This window comes from Amblyomma maculatum, chromosome 1 (assembly GCF_055883805.1).
Source record: "Amblyomma maculatum isolate TAMU_Amacu chromosome 1, ASM5588380v1, whole genome shotgun sequence".
NCBI classification, from domain to species: Eukaryota; Metazoa; Arthropoda; class Arachnida; order Ixodida; family Ixodidae; genus Amblyomma; species Amblyomma maculatum.
In genome coordinates this window covers 459,512,468-459,517,920 of record NC_139344.1, presented here as the reverse complement: position 1 = coordinate 459,517,920, position 5,453 = coordinate 459,512,468, and the positions used below count along the sequence as shown (strand labels likewise).

Genomic DNA, 5,453 nt, shown 5'->3' with positions numbered 1-5,453 from the left:
TGGGAGTGAAAGAAGAGAAGAAGATAGCGGTGCGGTTGTGGAGGGCTGCGATCCACCACGCTTTAATGGCTTTTGCCTCATCTCACGTTAGTGGTCCAGAGCGCCCTCTAGAATTGTTTTTCAGTGGGCGTTTGAAGAAACCTAACTGCTTGGATCCCTAAATAGCTTCAAGGGGCAGCAAAAATGTTTATTCACGCCTTTTATTCCCATGTGGTAAGCCTCGGCCTACACTGTAAAAACAAAAACACCTTTTTGGGCATTTGTCTAATTCAAAACACCCTTACACCCTGAGTCTAGGGTGTTCGTGCCACTGGAAATCACCTCTTGCATGCCAAATGGATGCTTTGGTTGGAGAATATGCCTTAGGGTAATACGGGCAAGCAATATCACCTAACATGCTGGGGGTATATGGCTGCGTAACTTCGTAGCCTTTTATACACAAGCGGCGCTGCTAATATAACCCAACACCTAAATAAAGCACCAAAAGTAACGCTAAAATTAAAATTACACACGAGTGCTTTCTAAAAATGAAACAGAAACTAAAACAAAATTTCACCGCCAGGAGGCCGCCGGTAGCTACGAACGCTTTTTCAAATTTCACAATATGGCCGTTAGCATTGTGGAGTGCGTTTCGACCACGTTTCGGCGAATGCTGAATGTGCTTCTTCGATTGTTTACCCTCGTGAAATGTGTTGCATTTCCCATGCATATGTGTTACAGAAGTGTGTACGCTTGTGAAGTGCCTTCTACATGTGGAGTTTAACGCAAACGGGCATTTGTCGTGTCGGCAAGTGTCCGGGCTTCTTTTTGCTTTGTTCAGGCCGAAGGACTGCTGCACCGCTTTATGTTTGAGATGTTCGAAAGAAGGCATGGACGATTTTTTCTTCTGCGTGACTAAGAGGTATATGCGCCGACTACATTGCACTCGCGCTGAAATCGCACTGGCTGGTTCGGTGCCGGTGATACGAAGGCGGACAGCGTACTGCGCGGCTGACGCAATCGTCTGTAAAGGTAAGACTATTCTCACGTATATTGCGCTTTGTGGGAACAGTGTCCTACCGGGTTGCTGCATTCTGTGTCTTTTTGTGCCGGAACGCTCCAGAATGTGCTGAAATGAAAACGTGGGACACGCGCTTGCTTTCAACCGGCTGCCAAAATGACATCGCACATGTGGTAGATGTCGCGGCGAGTTACGCAGATTTCGCGCAAGAACATGTCTCAACTTTCTTGAACAGAAATAATGTATGTGCTACGTTTCCTTGCATTTTGTACGCGCAGGAGGTTCACGAAACGATTTTCGTTTCTTGACAGTTTGATACTTGCGCTCAGTTCGCAACGACTCGGTTTTGTTCTACCGTTTCCATTCGTGCGGCAAGGTCATGTTGGCGTACTACCTACCTTAATTCTCCTAGCACTTTCGACTCCCCCCTCCTCCCTTATCTCTTACACTTCGCGCTCGCTCTCCTGAAACCTCCTTCATGCTTCATCTTCTTTCACTCGGAGCGCTGCACCCCCCCCCCCCCCCCCTTTTTTTTTTATTTACTCGGAGCATAGGCGCGCGCCGTCCTGCTGCTCGGGGAGCGTCCTCCCGCAGCTGTTCTGTTTTAACTTTTTGTTCGAGGAGGCTATGTTCGTTCTCGGCGGCCGTTCAGCGCGGCACGCCTCTGCGCTCGTGCTCTCGGCATCGAAGTGCGCTGGTCGGCCGGCCTGGTTGCATAATAGTTTATTCCAAACTGCGTAAACTATATGCCGCTATCATCAGCCTATGTTAACTTCCCCGCGTCTGGATTTGCCTTTTTTAATCACAATGGGAGCATTTTTCATTTTACGGGGACCATATTTTGCGGTTGCACGGAGTGTGAAGTTGCTTTTTTACCATGCTGCTTTTGTTATAGCGTTTACTTTCGCTCTCGAAGAGTCATTTAGGTACGTATTTTATTTTCAGCAAGACTTCAATTAAGGCATTTGTACACGTGCTAAGTCAGCTGATGTGGTTCAAACCATCCAGTTTTCATTATTTTTGTGGTCACATTTCAACATAACTAACTGTTTGACCGCATTACTTGATTTTTGTAGTGTCTTTAGACTAGAATAAATGGATATTCGATGCCTGATGCCTCAGCATTCAAGTAGAGGTCGACAGCTTGAATTCGGTGGCCAAATATTGTACCGGATGTTGCTATTACAGAGTTTGATTCTGACCAGATGTTTACTTTTTTTTTTGTCTTTTGCTTAAATGTACATATGAAGCGGTTATCATAGCCTTAGTCGCATATGTTTACCTGCTTTGCTCATCACAGTGCGCATATTGCAGGCAAATTTGTGACTTACTGTTATTAAAAGAATTGTAATGTATGTGTTGAAAGCAGTTTACTGATTTAAAGGGTCCAGAAAACAATTTGACTTTCATATGCTAACGATGCATGTCTGTAGATTGCCTCTAAGAATTGAAGCCTACTTTTTAAAGCTGAGCGGGGACCCTTAGTTTAGAGATATATTACATATTTTATTGCCATTCAGCCGTGTGCCAAGTTGAGGGGAGGAGGATCATAATTTTTGCTTTGTTATTTTTTATATTAGACTTTCCTTATTATTGCTTGCAGTTTGGTGATGAGTGGCAAAATACTGATGGTTTTTGCAGTTTTCTAACCTTAGTAAATATTTGTATTTGCTGTTTGCTAATGCCAGTTTTTTTTTTTTTTCAGATATGTACAAAGGCATCAATTGCCTTAGCTTTTGTACAATGATTTTTAATATTCAGTTACTTAAAACATTGAGTAAAATGAATTCTTTATGGCTACCATTCACACAAACTTGCAGTTCTTACATGACGTCAACATGCTGATCAAGAAGGACGGCAAAGAGGCAGTTGAAATTGGCCTTAACAAGACACTTGTCTTGGTTTTGAAGGACACCATTCGTGCAAGAAAAAAGGACATTGCCCGGGTGCTCGAAGTATGTTCTGGGGGAACACGTGAAAGGAGAAAGAAGCGTAAGTATTAAGCTGTTTCCTTCTGTTTGCTGCATGTGCTATCTAGTTGGCAGTTTTTCGCTAAATGCCTACATTTTTGTCATTTTGCATTGCCTTATAGATATACTAAAAACATGGCTGAGCATCAGAAATAATAATAAAACCATAACTAGTCTGTGCGTTTCTTCATATGTAACAATTTTTGCATTAGCTAAATTTAAATTACCTATTGTTCTTCTCCATTGTAATGGTGCAGCCTTTTCGAATCTGTTCAACTAGTAGCAGAGAATTAGGTGATACCTGATTCAAATCTTCACAAGCTTTGCTGTAAGATGTTTGGCTTTCAGTTTGCGTGCCTCTACATGTTTTCAATTTTATTTATTTGCCTTCCTAAATTAGACAATAAATTATCGCCTCAAAACTCGGCTGTCTCTTTTTACCTGCAAGGAGGTACACCATTGTTGTGTTGCTTATTTCTATTGTAGATGTACAGACAGTATGCATTCTGCAACTCTTGGCAAACATTGGGAACCAGCCGGGAGCTCTGGATGTTGTTCGTATCATTTGTAAGTTTTCTCTTTGTCATTTGAATATTCAGGAAGCCTACTTGAAACCGACATTATTAGCGAATTTTCTTTGTTTCTAAAATGGCTTACAGTCTAACTTGTAATATGTATTAGTGATTCATAATTCAAATAGAAATACTACACAAGTTTTCATCACAACTGTGAATTCTTTGCTGTGAAAGGATTATTTGTACTGTAAGTACAATCAAAAGCACTTTTAAGAGACTGCTGCCATCACATGCTTACCACGTCGTATTGCATACAAGAGTCACCTGATGAAGCACTGGTAATGTCAAGATTGGTGCAGTGTGCCATTTGACTAAGCACTCTGCTGTAGTGGACCAGCAGTGCTTTATCAGATGGCTCTTGCAGGCAGCTTGGTGGGGTTTAGCATTTGCTGGAAAGGGGTCTCTCAACCTGCTCATTCATGCTAGTACCTAACATGTTCCTAATCTCTGGAATATATAATCTGAGACTGCTTCAAAAGAAATATTTGCCGCATTGTCTTATCCTACAGGCTTCTGAAGGTGGGTAATGCAGTTTAATAGTGGTTTTAAAAAAATGCTGTAATTTGCTAGCCAAGTTTGAAATGATGTAATAATTTTAATTCTTCTGAGATTAGGTTTACCACATTGGTTGGGAGAAAATACTGCTTTGTTTCAAGGTTCATGCTTTATAAATATAATGCCTTCAACTACAATGCTTACATTTCATGCATTAACCATGTGGCACTGTTATAGACATTCTCATTTACAGTAAACATTCTCAATAAATCAAAATTGTTATTTTGCATTTCAAGTTAGTCAACATATTTTTAGTATTCGAACCTTTAGTATTTCAAAGTGCTCAGACTGCCTGCCACTATAACGATTACAACTTCTTGAACACTTGAGCTTTCTGCCGCCTCTCGAGGCTCACCACTGATGTTCTGGATGTCTATGTGCTATGCGTGGAAAATGTTTTAACATGCCATGCTTCAGTGTTGACATTTTTTAGAGCTTCTGCTGTTTGGTTGTTTGGTAATGCTCTGCTGTTGCACATGTAATTGTCGCTCAACTCAAAGCTCCAGAGTACACTTTCAATGAATAATGTGTGATAAGTTTCAGAACTGCCACATAGAGCAGCGAGAACACTTTTTCCTTGTTACTAAAACTTAAATGTAAACACTTCAGGAAGCATTGCGATGACCTAGGGCTTGGCTGGTTCATACTTAGCACAAGAAGAAGTGCAAAAGTTCAGAAATGCATTATGTGTTATGTATTACATGCACTTTGTTGTTTTTTTTTTGTAGTGCCCCATCACTAAGTATGCTCTTTCCACGTTTTTTTTGTTTGGTTCTGCAGTATCTACTTGGCCAGTGCAGGGTATGCTGTAGGCCTTGTGTGAAGCCTTCAGTTGAGCCAGCTGTTAATATTTTAGTAGTAAACACCGTGTTCCAGTGCTGTCAACAAATCATTACAAATTTTGAAGGTAGCCTATAACTAATTTTATTTTCAGTTGCAAGATATTCAGCAGTGGGTAAAGTGAGGATCAGAACTGCACCAATCATGGTTGCTTGAGAAAGATGCTCTCCCATTAATGCTAGAAAAAAGAAACTGCCTTAATTTTATATTCAAGTGCACATTGAGTTCCAAGAAAACTGTGCTTACTGAGGCACTGTTATTCAATTGCCCCATTTCTCTGCCTATTTCGAAAATGATACTGGGACCAGTGCAGCCCCAGCATCCATTCAGAACTTGTTTCAGTGCATTGTGGGATACCAGCAGAGCACCTGCATCTTTGTAAAGTAAATTTCAGTATTTTCTCCCATCATACAAGTGCAACCAGTGTCTTCGCGTCACAGCTTCGCTGAATCTCGCAGACCACTAGCGTACCCAACAGAAATGTGTGAAAAAGAATTGGTTTCGCACTGGAAG

General features: G+C 41.3%; 1 long non-coding RNA gene across 1 annotated transcript; it reads left to right on the top strand.

The window, feature by feature from the left end:
- The first annotated feature begins 777 nt into the window (after window positions 1-777).
- On the top strand, window positions 778-3,914 carry LOC146209765 (uncharacterized). The gene is made up of 3 exons (XR_014703475.1): window positions 778-1,011; window positions 2,821-2,992; window positions 3,457-3,914. It is a non-coding gene; the product is annotated as an uncharacterized LOC146209765 (long non-coding RNA).
- The last annotated feature ends 1,539 nt before the right edge of the window (window positions 3,915-5,453 follow it).